The following is a 15,816-nucleotide window of genomic DNA, read 5'->3' on the forward strand; positions in this document are numbered from 1 at the left end:
AAGATGTTGAATATTTCTTTAGGTGCTTCTTAGCAATTTGAGATTCTTCAGTTGCAAATTCTCTGTTTAGCCCTGTACCCCATTTTAATATAGTTATTTGTTTCTCTGGAGTCTAATATCTTGAGTTCTTTATATATTTTGGATATTAGTCCTCTATCTGATGTAGGGTTGGTAAAGATCTTTTCTCAATCTGTGGACTGCTGTTTTTTCCTATTGACAGTGCCTTTTGCCTTATAGAAGCTTTGCAATTTTATGAGTTCCCATTTGTCAATTCTTGATCTTAGAGAATAAGCCATTGGTGTTCTTTTCAAGAAAATTTCCCCTGTGGATGGCTATATTTTAACGGATGAGTAGTATTTCATTGTGTAGACACTCCATATTTTCTGTATCCATTCTTCAGTTGAGAGACATATAGGTTGTTTCCAGTTTCTGGCTATTACAAATAACACTGCTATGAACACTGTTGAGCAAGTGTCCTTCTGATGTTGTAGAGCACATTTTGGATACATACCCTGGAGTGGTATAGCTGGATCTTGTGTTAGAATTATTCTCACTTTTCTGAAAAAGAAAATGATTTCCAGAGTGGTTTTACAGGTTGACACTCCCACCAGCAATGGAAGGGTATTCTCTTCTCTTCACATACTTGCCAGCATGTGCTGCCACTTGAGTTTTTTATCTTAGCCATCTTGATAGGTGGAATTCAAGATTCTTCTGCTGACAATTGCACACTTAGCTCTATACCCCATTTTTTAATTTAGGTATTTGGATAGCGAAGTCTAACTTCTTGAGTTCTTTATATATTTTGGATTTTATCCTTCTGTCAGATGTAGGGTTAGTGAAGATATTTTACAAACTGTAGGCTGTCATTTTGTCCTGATGTCAGTGTCCTTTGACTTCAGTTTTAAGTTTCACGAGGTCCCATTTATTAATACCTGACTTTAGTACTTTATTAAAATTACCTTTAATTTTAATAAAGTTAGAGGTCCATCAATTATTTGGCATTGTAGTGCGCAATCATGCTCATGTACAAAATCACCTCCAGAACTGAGAGAAATCAGGGATTATTTCATGAAACCATGCATATATACATTTTATGTCTTTTGCAGAAGGAGATGAAGAAGTAATTATAAACCTAAAAAGTACTTTTGACAGAAGCAAGAAATTATATTCAAGGACATAAAATAGTAAGTGCAACTGTACCTGTATTATGGCATTTTTATATTAGAAAATACAATCTTCCCTTAACTGCTAATATTTCCTTTTGTTTGTTTGTTTTATTAGATATTTTCTTTATTTACATGTCACATGATTTCTCCTTTCCCAATTTCCCCTACAAAAAAAAAAAAAGACCCAAAAAACAACAAAAACAAACCCATGTTTCCTCCCCCCTCCCCCATGCTCGCCACCCCTCCCTCTCCCACTTACTGGCCCTGGCATTCCCCTACACTGGCACACAGGACCTTCACAGGGCCAAGGGGGCCTCTCCTCCCGTTGATGACCTACTTGACCACCCTCTACTATACACATGCTGCCAGAGCAATCAGTCCCACCATGTGTACTCCTTGGTTGGTGGTTTAGTCCCTGGGAGCTCTGAGGGTACTAGTTAGTTCATATTGTTGTTTGTCCTAAGGGGCTGCAAACCCTTCAGTTCCTTCTGTCCTTTCTCTAACTCCTTCATTGGGGACCCTGTACTCAGTTCAATGGACAGCTATGAGCCTCTACTTCTGTATTAGTCAGGTACTGTCAGAGCCTCTCAGGAGACAGCTATATCAGGCTGGAGTGCCCTTCCTTCTGTCTCTGCTCCATAGTTAGTTTCTGCAACTCCTTCCATGTGTATTTTGTTCCCCCTTTTAAGAAGGAATGGAGTGTCCACATTTTGGTCTTCCTTCTTCTTGAGTTTCTTGTGGTTTGTGGATTGTACTTTGAGTATTCCGAACTTCTGGGCTAATAACCACTTATCAGAGAGTGCATACCATGTGTGTTCTTTTGTGATTGGGTTACCTCACTCAGGATGATATTCTCGAGATCCATCCATTTCCCTAAGAATTTCATAATTTCATCGTTTTTAATAGCTGAGTAGTACTCCATTGTGTAAATGTACCACAATTCCTGAATCCATTTCTCTGTTGAGGGACATCTGGGTTGTTTCCAGTTTCTAGCTATTATAAACAAGGCTGCTATGAACATGGTAGAGCATGTGCCCTTATTACATGTTGGAGCATCTTCTGAGTATATGCCCAGGAGTGGTATAGCTGGGTCCTCTGGTAGAATTATGTCCAATTTCTGGAGGAAACACCAAACTGATTTCCAGAGTGGTTGTACCAGCTTTCAATCCCACCAGCAATGAAGTAATGTTCCTCTTTTTCCACAACCTCTCCAACATCTGCTGTCACCTGAGTTTTGTATCCTAGCCATTCTGACTGGTGTGAGGTGGAATCTCAGGGTTGTTTTGATTAATTGCTAATATTTCTAGCATTAGGAACTTGAATAATTCTCTGTCATAACTACATATCAGTATTTCTTAATGGGAAAATTATTAACATTTTTGGCTTTATTTTTTATTAGATATTTTCTTTATTTACATTTTATCATTTTCCTGGTTTCCCTTCTGAAAAAAAAAAAAACACTTATTCCCTCCCTCTTCCCCGTTCTCACTAACATACCCTCTCCCACTTCCTAGCCCTGGCATTTCCCTACACTGGGGAATAGAGCCTTCAGAGGACCAAGGGCCTCTTCTACTACTGATGAACAAGTAGGTCATCCTCTTCTATATATGCAGCTGGAGCCATGAGACCCACCATGTGTACTCTTTGGTTAGTGGTTTAGTCCCTGTGAGCTCTGAGGGTACTAGTTAGTTCATATTGTTGCTTCTCCTAAAGGGATGTAAATCCTTTAGCTCCTTGGGTCCTTTCTCTAGCTCCTTCATTGAGGACCCTATGCTCAGTCCAATGGATGCCTGTGAGCTTCTACTTCTGTATTAGTTAGGCACTGTAAGAACCTCTTGGTAGACCACTATATCAGGCTCCTGTCAGCCAGGACTTATTGACATTCACAATAGTGTCTGGGTTTGGTCATTGAATATGGGAAGGATTCCCAGGTGGAGCAGTCTCTGGATTGTCCTTCCTTCAGTCTCTGCTCCACACTTTGTCTCTGCAGCTCCTTCCATGGGTATTTTGTTTCCCCTTCTAAGAAGGATTGAAGTATCTACAATTTGGTCTTCCTTCTTGAGTTGCAATTCTTTACTAGGTGATCCTATCCTGTGCATGTCCTTCTCTTTCTATGTTATATATTAAATGATAATATGAGCCTACAATACAGTAGTATATAAATTTTCTTTATACTGCCTTTGTTATCAGCAAATAGCCAATAATAAATTTTTTTTGTACCAGCTAAGATGATTTTAACAGTTCGTAAAGCTTAACCAAACTTTAAACAGGTATCTTTGTACTGAGAGGTGTCATGAAAGAATAAACTGAGCCCAGAATTCAAATTTTAAAAAACCACTTAAGGTAGTATACATTTTTTTTTTTTTTGGTTTTTCAAGACAGGGTTTCTCTGTATAACCCTGGCTGTCCTGGAGCTCACTCTATAGGCCAGGCTGGCCTCGAACTCAGAAATCCACCTGCCTCTGCCTCCCAAGTGCTGGGATTAAAGGCATGCACCACCACCGCCCGGCCAGTAGTATACATTTTTATTCTCATGACTGCAGAGACAGAGACAGGTGGGTTCCTAGGGCTTACTCACCAACTAACTAGGCAAATTCCAGGTCCAAAACTCAATATCAGAAGGAAACAAATTATAGGGTAGATAAAAGACAGTGTTGGAGAAACAACACCTGAGGTTAAGTTGTCCTCTTGTTTCCACAAGTATCTACATACACACATGAACCCCGCGCCTGGTCTCTCATTTACACATAAGAATTTTTACTCATTTTTTGGAATATTTAAGTACAAAGTTTTGCCCATAGTGCAATAGTTTTGAATGTAATTTTGCAGTTAGTTGGCTATTTGGTTAATCTGCTGAAAAAGGTTTTTGTTAAGCACCCATAAGCACCTTTGTTTAGAGAAGGAATGCTGATTTCTGGCTTCGTTATCACAACTTACTCACCACTAAACTGGAGTTTACAGCACTCTCTGTTGGATGGACCTTCCCACATCAATCATCAATCAAGAAAATGTTTCTCATGTTTGTCCACAGGCCAATCAGTTAAGGGAATTTTTCTCAATCGAGGTTTCCTCTTGCAAACCAATCTAACCTGTACAAAGTTGACATGTAACCTAGCTGTCTGAGGATGTAAAGGCTATGATATTCAAGAGTAGTAATGAGCCATGTTGAAAGACCTCAACTAAGCCATGAAGTATCTATCACCTTGCCTCTGGGAAGGAAGCAGGGGGAAGGTAAGTCATAGGCTAGCCTAGGTTACATTGCTAAACTACTCTGTTATAAGGAAGATGAAAAAAATTACAAAATAACAAATGCACATGAAAATTACAATTATTTTCTTGGCAGTTTCTTCTTTGATCCAAATATTTTCATTACAGTGGACTACTTTTTATTAAAATAGTAATTATGGACATTTGAAATAAAATTATTAGACTTGAAACTAACTGGTGCCTGTACACAGTCACCGTGGTGAAACAAAAATTTATTATTATTATCATCATCATCATCATCATCATCATCATCATCATCATCATTACAGTTAGTAATTTATACTCAGAACAGTTTAGGGCATAATCATTAGCATAGAATGTTATGTTTATCTATATTTTGGTAGAAATGCATGGCCATGAAGGACAACTTTAATCCTGATCTCTTAGATTAAACTCAAGAATTCATATCTAAAATATTCATTGTAACATGGCTGACAGTGGCAACAGAAATGCTAAATGTTCTGTTATGGGTCAGAGGTCATTCAGAGACTTACCACTCTTACCACGAATACATTTTTTAATGAAGAAATGATTTTATTCACATACTCATGGCCCCAAGCCTTCATCCCAGATTACTAACAAACTGCAGCGTCTAATTACGTTAGTGAGGGGTTTATGAAGGCAAAACTGACATGGCTACCTACTTCCTCCCACTATTCAAATAGGATCAAGAACATACATGGATATACTTTCTGCCTTTTCATGATCAGACACATACTCTGCCTAAGTGCATCCAAGCACATAGCCTGTCTATTAATAGTAAGAGGCCTCTTGTTTGCAGAGGTGAAAATGTACAGTTTGTTCTTACATGAACAATGATGCACTCCTGCAATTCCAGTGCTTGGGAAACTGAAGTAGAAGATTTGCCAGTTAAGTTCAGTCCAGTACAGGCTACAGAACATGATCCTGTTATAAAGCTATGACTTAACATGACCTGAAAAATAAAGACATCAAAAGGCAGGTTAACATAGATATGGAATTCTCATGTGGCTTCAACCCTAAACAAAGACGTACAGGTAACTAAGAACTATTAGAATACAAGAACGTTTTCCCCAAAGAAGAAAACACTAGTTTTTATCCAAAGTCAAATAGTAAACTTTGAAAACATATATTCATAATTAATTGTTTTGACTGAAAAGGTTATAGTTTTATATTTAGAAGTGCACATATTTATTTAAAAACAATTTAAGAAAAAGAGGCAGTGAATTTGAAAGAGAGTGAGAGTGGGAATCCAGGGACAGATTTGGGGGAGGAAAGGAAAGGGAAGGGAAAGGGAAAGAGAAGAAATGATGTCATTCTAATCTTAAATAATAAAGATTATTTGTTAAAAGAAAGGGAGGACAAATATGAAAATTTTCTATATTTCATTATTTATTGTATAGATTATATACTTCTATAAATGACAAATTCATATCAATTACTTCTTAGATGGAAATGCAGTGATTGGAGCTGTATACTAGGGCTGTAATGTTATATAGAAATAATTTTCAGGAAACGTGATAAATACAGGAACATTCTTTATATGCTTCCCTATGCCTTTATATTTAGTGAATGAAGGTACTTTTTAAATAAAAGGCAAAGGAAAATCAGCAGATCCTAAAGCAAAATGGTGATAAGAATTCCCATATCAGCATAGGCCTTGATAGAAACAGTAAGATAAAAGACTACAGGAAGGACAAGAATAAATCCTAGCACACATTAAACATGTAATAAATATTTTCACTTCTTGGAAGCTTTGAAAAGCCTAAGTGCAAAGGAGCAGAAAAGAAAGTATAAACCTAGAGCCATTGTAAATGGCAAGTTTAGGTTCATAAAAGGAGAGGGGAAAAAAAGACATTTTTGAGGGAAAGTCATCTTTAAAGTTTTAACTTGTTTAGTTATGACTTAAGTGCTTCCTGCCTTGAGGTGTTAGTCAGCTTTCAATTCTAATAGTTTGAGACTCATTAGTCTAGTCATATTTTACTACAAAAATAAGTGAGAAACATTTTTGGTGTCTATGTAAAAGTGCACTGGAGTGCTGAGTGAGGAATGTTTTTAGAATCTATATAAAAGTATATTGGAGTGCTTTCCTAAACTAGCACTCCATTTTTAAATTAATTATTTTTGTTTCAATTTTTCATACTTTACCTTACATAAAGAACACTTAAGCAGAGCAGATTAAAACTCCCATAATTCAGAAATGATGCCCTTTACATAACTGCATATTAATAATTTATTAAGGAAGTCATTCTTTTCATATTCAGTCTGTTTTATCTCATGAAGGAAGATTGAAATATTTGTTTATCCCATCCAATATGACTTTTCTTATTTATTTTGAAATATTTACTTTACCCAGAGTAATTCTAATTCATATTATCCTACCTTTCTGTTTCAAATGTCAAGATGTTGAGACTATCAGAATTCTCACTCTCCGTTTTGTGAGGCTTTATATTATAGTTGCTCTCATCATCATGGTGTTTAATAGTTTAATAATATTATTCTAACATTTTATTGTTATTCTATTGATGTTTAATATTTTATAGCTAACAGTTTTCTTTGTGGGAAATTGTCATGGAAGATTATATTTTTACAAAGACAGTTATAACAGTGTCTCCCTTCCATCATGTTTGTGCAGGAATAGAAACCCTGACTAAGGCAAATTGGTACCAGCATAGTGGGGTATTCCTGTGACAAACTGACCATGTTTTGGGGAGGACTGTGGAAGGACTTTGGAACTTTTTGCTACAAGAGCCACTGAAATGTTAAGAAGTATGTGGGATGTTCTATAGGAGCTTGGAAAATCATGTTGAGAACAGTGCAGAAGATGGCTTGTGAAATTCAGAAGGAAGATTAAAGACTCTTATCAGGGCTGTTGCTACTTTGTGAAGATTCTGTGGTTTTGCTTAGCTGGGGCTGAAGAATCAACTGTGATTAACAAGACACCAGAACTACTAAAGTGAGACCTTTACCTTACTGGGACTATTGATACTGGTTAGCTGGAACTAAAAAATTAATGGTGATTAAGATGAGACCAGCATCATTGAGGTGAAATCTTCTGGGAAGTGTTTTCTGAGAGCACAAAGAGGCTATGTTCCAGAGATAGCCAAGGTTGTACCTCATGCTGTGCCTTGACTTGGTAATGTTTAAGAGTCACCCAGGTAGTGCTGGTTTTGAAGTCATGAAGGGATCATAAGAGCAGCTGAGGCTCGGCACTGTGAGAGGCTGCAGAAGGCCATTGGTGAAGATGCAGCCTCAATTGCAATTGACGGCCCAAGACTGAAAGGGTCATGCAAAGTTGAGGCTTGGCACCATGAAGAAAGCCTATGAGAGGCTATTGGTGAAGCCTAGTTGTAGCAGAAGACAACAGTGTTTTGGAGATGCCAGTACCATGAGATGACCACCAAGAACAGCAGCAGTAGTGGAGTACAGGCAGCTGGAGCCTAGAAGACAAGGTGTGTGCTACAAAGGGCAGAGCTGGAAAAAGTGACCCAAGCCCTTGGAGGAGGCTAGAAGATCATGAGTAGATCCCAAACATTGGACAGTTAGAGTTTGATTTTGATTTTGATTGTGATTGTGCCCTGATATTTTCCCCTCCTGAACGAAGAAAGTATTTCAGTGGAGCCCACACTTAAGAGATTCTGAATTGTAAAAAGACTTTGAATTTTAAAGAGACTGAATATTTTTAAAGGATTGAAATTCAATATGTAAGAATTTGCAGACTGTGGGACTTTTGAAGTTATTTAGATCTTGGGGATGAATAAGAAAGTAAGAGTTGAGGCTTAATAGTGATATGTTTGTGTTTCAAGTTGACAAGGGGTCAAATGTACTGGCTGGTTTTGTGTGTCAACTTGACACAGGTTGGAATTATCACAGAGAAAGGAGCTTCAGTTCCTCAATGCCACCATGATATCCAGCTGTAAGGCATTTTCTCAATTAGTAATCAAGGAGGGAGAACCCACTGTGTGTGGTGCCATCCCTGGGCTGGTAGTCTTGGGTTTTGTAAGAAAGCAAGCTGAGCAAGGCAGAGGAAGCAAGCCAGTAACATCCCTCCATGGCCTTTGCAACACTTCCTCCTTCCTGACCTGCTTGATTTCCAGTCCTGACTTCCTTTGGTGATGAACAGCAATGTGGAACTGTAAGCTGAATAAACCCTTTCCTCTCTACCTTGCTTCCTGTTTTTGATGTTTGTACAGGAAACCCTGACTAAGACAGATGGGCACAGCAACCCAGTAACAAAATCTTTGACCCTCAATTTGTCCTCCCTATAAGATATACTAGGATAAAAGATTAAACAGAAATTGAGAGAATGGCCAACCAATGAGTTGCCTAACTTGAGACCTGTGAGAGACAGCCTACCCCAGATACTATTTATAATGTTCTGTTATACTTAAAAACAGGAGCCTAGCATAACTGTCCTCTAAGAGGCTTTACCCAGAAGCTAATGGAAACAGATACAGAAACCCACACCCCAGCCAAGCACTCAGGAAATCTTGTGGAAGAGAGGGGAAGGATTACAGAAGCCAGAGTGCTCAAAGACACCACAAGAAAACCTACAGAATCCACTAATCTCGGCCCATAGGTTCTCAGAGAGAGATGGAACCACCAGCTAGAGAACATGCATGAGATGGAACTAGGTCTCCTACACATATGTAATAGATATGCAGCTTGATCTTCATGTGGGAACCCTAATATCAGGAGCAGGGACTGCCTCTGACTGTGTCTCCTGCCTTTGGACTCCTTTCCCCTAACTGGGCTGTCCTGGCTAGGTTCAATAAGAGAAGATGTACCTCCTCCTACTGCAGCTTGATATCCATGGGAGGCCTCATCTTCTTTGAGGAAGAAGGGAGGGGGCATAAGGAAATGGTAAGTAAGATGGAGGGAAGGGAACAGAGGAGGGAGAACCTTTGACTAGGATGTAAAGTAGATTAAATTAATTTAAAAATAAAAGGTACTATATTATAGCTAAGATCAGTTTATCCCAGATAAAAACAACTTCTACCTGGTCCTCTCTTATGGAATTGACTGCTAGGGATCCAAGTCATAGTAAACAACAAAGCCTAAACCCACAGTGATATTCCAGAAGACAATCACCCTCAGTTCTCAGACATGTTAGAAAATCCTAGAGATGATCCCAGATCACCCATGTCTGTTATCAGCCATGTGGATGACTGTCTAACTACACAAAGTCAGTTTCAACCACAAGATAATGAATAAAAGCAATTGGCTGTTACTATCCACCACTAACTTTGAGGCAATTTGTTCACAGCTACTGCAACCAGAGCAGCAGGTTGCCACTATAATAAAATCCAAACCACATGGTGCTTCCATTAGGAAGTGATGGAGCCAGTAGTTGTGAGTCTTTGAAACTATTATTAGCAGGAGTCCAGAAAGCTTCAAAATCACTAGGATAATTCAGAAGAAAGTGAGAAAGTGTGATTTAACAATGGAAAAGGACAGATTTCTTAATGGCAGAGAGGTTACCAACACTATTACCCAAGATAATAAAAAATATATGTATTTAAATTTACATAGCAATAATGCTATATGCAACATTCTGTGGCTTCATATGATGCTTATAACAGGAGAAATAAATCCTTAAGTGAAAGGAAGAATGGATATTTACAAAGGAGTAAGGACTTGTAGAACAGACAGTACAATTCTTACTTTAATTTTCCTGCATAACAACAGATTCTCAAATTAGTAACTAGCTTCCTGATAAAGCACCAGATCTTCCTTTCTCTCAAAAGCATTAAATGCAGATCAAATACAAAGCTGAGTCTCTAAAGGCCTCTGTTAAGACCTCAGCAAGAGCTAATGCAGAGTATGCTTTCAAGTACACATTGAAATAAGTTTACCCTTTAAAAGTCTCAAAGCATGCACATGAAATTAAGCTATTCAGACTGCTAGACATATTGTCTCACAGAAATCTCAAACATACACACACACACACACATACACACACACACACACACACACACACACACAAGAAAAGGAAGAAAGACTCAAGTCAAAGAAAGTTAAGGTACAGCTATTTTTAATAGAATAAATTTCCGAAGATACAAGGACCTGACAAATTTTCAAGGCAAAAAAATGAAAAAAAAAAGAGCTGTCACTAGACACAAAAATTATAGGTACTACAAATTAAAATATCCTTCAGACTCTTAAAAGTTGTCTGAGTAAATAGATATCAGTGCTTAAGATAATAAAGGATAATACTGACTGAAGCTGCAGGAATCCAAAAGATGAAGCTATGAACAAAAACAAACAAACAAAAAACAAAAACAAACAAAACAAACAAAAAAACAAAAACATGTATGTAAGTCCAACACAGGAAACTAATCTAAAACTGCTTTGAGAACTGCCAAAAGCCAGACAGTTCCACATGTTCCAATACTGCCCTGACACATCTCTGAACATGTGTCATTCTGTTTCCCCTCACCACTGTTTGTTGAGTGTAATGTTTAGGATAGTTTGCCCATGAAAACATAATTAGTGCACAGGTCCAGAGGAAGATCCTCCTCTCCCTACCGAACAAACAAACAAACAACTAGAAAAATGTAACCACAAAGTCTTTAGTGCACTTCAACTTGCTTTCCGTGAAGTAGAGGCTGCTATAACAGTTCAATGAAAGCTGAATGTGTGTAGAAGAGTTAAGTGTATTTGTCATACTAGAGCAATATGAATTCTTGTGTTCAGAGGAAATACTCAGGCAGATTTTCTTTCCCTCAGAGATTGTGACAATATCTCCCAAGCTATGTGTCCTGATTAAAATGTGGCCTTGGCATGTGACATAGCCCTTGACCAGATTTAATCTTTATTGTACTCAGTGCAAAATATATATTCTCTATAGAAAAGAAAATACATTTTGCTTTCAGAAGATCTTGGTTCTACAACGTACACTTTTATAGCATTATCTGACCTCCAGCAAATACTTTTTACCTTTCTAGTCCATAGTTAATCAAATGTGACTTGGAGGGCTTGAATTTGGTTAGGGAGTTTAAGGTCTGACTTTGTGGCCTGCTGAAGATTCCCTTGTAGTCACCAGGGGGACTGCCTATTCTTCATCTCAATGAGCACATCTCCTCTTTTATGTCTTTTACATTTAGGACTTTGACATAGAATTTTATTTGAAGAAAGTCTTATACAGCTTTACAAAGTGAAGCTAAAAACTGTGATTCTTTGATGAGGCATAGTGTTCCTTTCAACTGCAAAATTCTGAGAGTCCTTTGTTTTGCCAAGCAGATAAACCATCAAATCCAATTACTTTTAGAAATGATGCTTTATCCTCCTAATCTATTAGGGAAGGTCAAAGAAATCAATCTGCTACCCAAAAATAGTAGTAGAAGGAATAAATGACTCATCTATGTTATTTTCTGATTACAATGGAAACAGATGTGGGAAACCATGAAAAATGACCAATTTCAGAATAACGCCTGAACAACTAGAATTATATGAGGCTATTTTTAAAGTCTTACTTATTTCTAGAAAATATTAGGAATTTTTATTGGGTGTATTTTCTCTGCATTGTTCTTTGCTTCAGATAATTATTGAACACTTCTTCCCATTTAATTAGAATAGATAGATTTCCATTACACTGGCTACAGAGAGCAAGCCAAAAGATGTTGCTTGGTAAGAAAGAGTTTAACTACATTTGTTGTTATGAAAAAGTAAGAGGTGCAAATGAGCCAGAGAATTTCTGACAAAAACCTGAAAAACAGTAAGTGGCAAATAGGACTTAAGCCTAGCCTATAAAAGCCTTGTTCTTGTTTTATCTGTTCTATATTATCTGTTGTACAAGCTTAAAATACACTAAAGCTAACTTCACAGTGCAAAAAAAGTGTGTTCTTTGGTCAGTTGGGCTGTGGAAAAAGACTTTGCTGTTTTGTACTTCTGGTAGAAGAATTTACAAATCAATTACTTAATGAATGAATAAATCTCAGGTGTACAGTTAGCTATTGTTTCTTATCTCTTCTTTTATGCCCGATAATTTTCTAATTGATGCATAAACACAAATTCCAATAACAGTGTTAAATATTTAGTAAGAACAATCTTTATCTCACTCTATTGTTTATATTTTTAAAATTTTATATATATGGTCTATACATACCCCATACTACATGGATGCTGCTGAAGGCCAAAAGGGCATCAATTTCTTTGTAGAAGGAGCTAAATTTGGTTGTGAGATGCCATGTATGTGCTGTTAATAGAATCTGGGTCTTCTGGAAGAACAACAAACTCCCTGAACCATTGAGCCATCTATCCAGGCCCTGTGTTTTCTATGAAATTGTTTTTTCTATGAAAGACAGAAAAGTTAAATGACTTGACTAGGTCACACAGCTTAAAAACAGAAGAGCCTGCCATGTTAGTACTACCTTAAGTCTCTAATTTTATGTGGAATTGTAGCTAGATTAAATGTTAACCAAATAACACTCCAAACATTCTTTTCTGGTTGTATTTAGGGTGATGCTCCTAAAAGAACATAACACTGGCAATGGTAGGCTGAGTAAAGATCATCTTCACCAACATGAAAGGGCCCTGTACAATCTACTGATGAAGAAAGAGAGCAAAGGGGAAAAAACATATGTATTCAGGCTTTTCTCTTGAGCTGAAATACCCACCTTCCCTTTGTCCTCAGGCATCAGAACACTTCAAACAAAGCCCTACTATGGGCTCAATTACACTGCTGGCTTCATTATTTCTGTTTCTGGAGAACTCTTACATAAATGGTTTTTAATTGTAGGTAAAATCCTTTATATTATAGAAAATATTTTGTTAATAAATGAAATGGAAGGTTGTTGTAGAGAAAAATGTTGTAACAATTAAAGTCGTGATATGATGATAGAATTAAACTATTATGTGCTTGATGTATATGCTGTAAATATGTCCTACATTATGCTGGGAGAGTCAACCTGGAGACAGACCTCTATTTGTGAGGTCAGAAAATCCATCCTGAATGTGGATAACACCAGTTTTGGGGCTGGGATATTGAAATTAATTAAGAAAAAAAGTTAAAGGAACTTGAGAAAATGTTCCCTCTCTTTCTCCCTCTCCCTTTCCCTTCCCTTTCAACATTTCCCTTCCCTTCCTCCTGTCCCTCTCCCCCATCGACCCTTCCTCCCTCCCCCTTCTCCTCTTTTCCTCCTCACCTCCATCCCTTGCATTAATGTGTATACGATGTGACCAACCAATTTAAACTTCTGTCATCCTGGCTTGTCTGCCACAGTAGATTTTATGAGCATAAGTAAACATTTCTTTGTTTAGGTGGTTTGATCCAGAACCTTGACACTGCAATTAGAAGTAACTGATATAAATATGAGTTACAAAATAAATATTGGGCTACCAGATAAGGAAAATTTTTGCTCAGACAGCTACCAGATAATTGGTCCACAGAGATTTCAATATCATCAAAGCCATTAACAATAGAACAATAACTAGAAGAAGCATTAAAACATGAAGCAGCCACCCTATGAACCTGTTGACAAGGGAAGTTCCTGGGGACCATTGAACAGTTGTTCTTTTCTTGGCTGTCACTCACTGTCTTTGAAAACCTTCTCCTTCAATGCTTTTCAGTAGGGTCAGATTTGTAGTCCTCCTACCTACTCAGCTATCAACAAAACTCTAAAATCCACCTTCCAAATCTTATGAGTTATGTTCTTTGTCAATATTTCCAAGAATATTTCTTCTAAAATGAATGAGGACTCACCAACATCAAAGGGCTTTAACAAAGCTGTTTCTGAAATGCTTCTGACAGTGGACAGTGTGTGGAGCATATTCTAGGGACTGAGAGCCTTCCAAGCAAATCATGATTCACTACTACTTATTCATTCTCCATGTTTTAAAGAAGGCCTATGGCTCATAAATCAGAGATCAGTCATTTATTTTTAAGTTTTCTATAAGAACAACATATTATATCCAGCTCATTCTTCTTTATCATAAATTTGTGTTTTTAGGTAGAATCCAGGACTTATTAATGGGCTTCAAATACCATGCCCTAACTGAACTATATTCAAAAAAAATAACTTCTCTCAAGTGAGATTTGACAGTTTTATAATGGCTACCCAGTGCCCTTTAAAATACCACCAAAGAGAAAAGCAGGTTACCTAATGCCTGTAGTTCTTTATTACTAGGAGACCCTTCAAAAGGAAAAAAGTATAATAACAGCAATTTCTAATCTCCACATATCCACTGTTGCACACTATTCATAGGCCCCATGTGAAATAAAAGTAATTGGTAGACTAAATAAAAACCTCATAATAAGTGTAGGTAGGAAAGGAAATACTGTATTTAAGTTGAGTCAAATATATACTATGTTACTAAAGAAATGCTGGGAAAGGCAACATTTTCTAAGCCCTGCAATAAATAGGATTGTGGTGAGTTAAATTCTTATACTTCCTACAAAATCAGTCATTTGGCTTCTTCTGAATAGAATCTGCACTTCTATTCAGAATAGAATATTGCACTAATAAATATTGCACTTTTAGTCTTAACTGCTCTTATTTACTTCACAAAGAAAATTAATAAAGAGCTAGAATTCTACACATATTTTTGAAAGTCGAACCAGATAGGCTAGTAGCTCTAAATTGAACTGGGATTTACTGTTCTACAATAATACTCATTAGAAAATTTCAAATTCTTCACCAATTATAATTAATCAGAAAAACCAAATTAACTGGGAGGTTTTTCTATGTATTTCTGCTATGCATTTTTGTTTGTTACTGTGTGCATGTGTGTGTGTGTGTGTGTGTGTGTGTGTGTGTGTGTGTAGAGAAAGAGAGAGAGAGAAGAATGTGTGCGTGGGTTTGAAAAAAGCTCTGCCCTGCACTCCACCAATCGGCGCTCGTGCAGCGGCGCCATGGCGAAACTTTGTGGGCACTGACTGATCGTGGCGCCCTACAGAGTGGCGGGTCTGCCTTGAGGCGCAGGACAGGATGTTTGCTAGAAGGCTGAAGAGGAAATATGGTGACCAGGAAGAAGGAGTAGAGGGTTTTGGCACTGTCCCTTCCTCTAGCCTACAGCGACACTCACTCCTGGACATGTCCCTTGTCAAGCTCCAGCTCTGTCACATGCTAGTGACAAGCTGGCAAGAACCTGGGCAGCTTCTACAGGCTAACCGGGACCCTGCCCATTTATTTGTGAAGAGTGGAGATCAGGGGAGGTGAGAACTCACTTTGCAGTCCTCAGTCCCATACAGAGAAGAGTACACTGACATCCTGGCAAAGAGTCCCTGAAGTAGAGCATACTGCCCTGCTGGAGTTCATACCCGTTCCTGAGCAACACTGATTTTTGCCATGGAATCTGGTGGCCGTTTGTGTGGAGGAGGTACTGGGACTTGTGGTCACACTCGTCAGGAGCCACATTAGAGATGGAGCAGCCATTTGTGTTAGATGATGAAGAGCAAGATCCA

The sequence above is a fragment of the Mastomys coucha genome, unplaced genomic scaffold (genome assembly GCF_008632895.1).
Source record: "Mastomys coucha isolate ucsf_1 unplaced genomic scaffold, UCSF_Mcou_1 pScaffold6, whole genome shotgun sequence".
In the NCBI taxonomy this organism is placed as follows: Eukaryota; Metazoa; Chordata; class Mammalia; order Rodentia; family Muridae; genus Mastomys; species Mastomys coucha.